We start from the raw sequence: 1,628 nt of genomic DNA on the forward strand, positions 1-1,628 counted from the left end.
TGAAAATAGGTACTGATGTGAACTTTGGGAAAGCTGAGGATCTCTGCTTTACACCACTTCAACTTATGAAAGCTCTCATAGGAATGTTCTATTTGCAAATAGCTTTCAGGTCTGTGCCAGACATGGCCCGTGACATTAAAAGGTTTGGTTTCTTTTACAAGGACTTGGTTCAGTAAGTTGAGACCATGAACTAGTTGAGCTCCATCTCCGCCCTCTCCCCTTACTCCACTTCAGTTGCACTGATTCCTTGAAATCTCTCCAGAAAGTAGACAAATGATAAAAACATTTCAGTCTTATCAAGATAGTTGGGAGTAGGGTGGTAACAGTCTGGGAAGAAAGAAGAAAGGAAGTGTTAGAAATCAGCTGAATAAAGGGAACAGATTGGCCACGATGGATGAGAATAGGGACATGTGTTGCAAGGTACCCCTCCTTGGCTTGGACAGAGTTTGTTGGGCCTTCCCTGAAGGTTCACAGACAGAACACACCCTGAAGGGAAGTTGCAGATTATAAGGATAGAGGAAATACAGTGCTTGAGAGATAAGCATGAACTAGAAAGAAACGGTGGAGCCCTGGGGAAGATGTGAAATGACCGATGAGAAGACTAGAGAAGGAAAAAAAACAGTTGGAGGGGTAAAAACGTTGGGCAACCTAGGTGAAAGCTGAAATGGTGCTTGATCTGAAGGAGTGGAAGAGTCTGAGTAAAATCAGATGTTTATGGAGATTAGGAAGTGAGAGCAAAGGTATGTATGTGAACTATTTATTTTGAATTCAATTTTTTTTTTAGCTTGTATTAGCATCACCGAGCTAGAATTGGAAGGGACCTTTGTCCAATTCCCTCAGAGAAAGAAACAGGCAAAATTAAGTTGACCCAAATTCTCTATTTCGTGTAATTATGTTTGCTTCCCAGGTAAACTTGTTGAAGGGCAAGAACAATATCGTCTACTTCTGTGGTATCCCTCCCGCCCAGTGCCTAGATTGCACTATGCACAGTACACACTGAAAATGTCTCCAATGAAGGGTCCAGAATGTGCTGCCCCCACAGTAGTTCAATACAAATCAACTGACTGGAATAGTATTCAGTTAATGAATTAACTCATCATGCCTTAGTGGATGTAATGAAGTGGGATTTTTGAGTGCGTATAATTAATTACCTCTTGGTTTCCTCCTCCATGATTTTCAGACAAGGTCCCTTAATAAGATAGGAGAGCTACTTAGAAAGACCTAGGAGTGTTATCTTCAGCAGTGTCCTCGGTCCAGGCCTTAAGTGGCCAAACTGACTAACTTTCCCTGGAGCGTGCTTTGCAAGTGGAACTCTCCGCGGCCAACATGAGCCAGCCAGCTCCACCGCCAGCTAGGGAGCAGGTCAGACCCCAGCCCCCACGCAAGCCCGCGGCTCCACATTTCCCGGCACGGAAGGGTGCGCCCCGGAGCGGAGCTGGCGTGTCAGCCTGTGCGAGGTCCGCTCCCCCGCGCTCTCCTTCCGGAGCCACGCCTGTACTTCGCACTTGCAGCCAGTCGGCCCTGCCTGATTGCGCGCGCCGGGCGGGGCTGGGCAAGAAGACAGCTGTTGGCTGGCGGGCTGCGGGGGGCGGGGCGCACGCGCGCCAACGCTTCCTGGTCCCGTGCTA

The sequence above is a fragment of the Rhinolophus sinicus genome, chromosome 12, assembly GCF_057876585.1.
Source record: "Rhinolophus sinicus isolate RSI-liver-muscle chromosome 12, RSI-T2T, whole genome shotgun sequence".
NCBI classification, from domain to species: domain Eukaryota; kingdom Metazoa; phylum Chordata; class Mammalia; order Chiroptera; family Rhinolophidae; genus Rhinolophus; species Rhinolophus sinicus.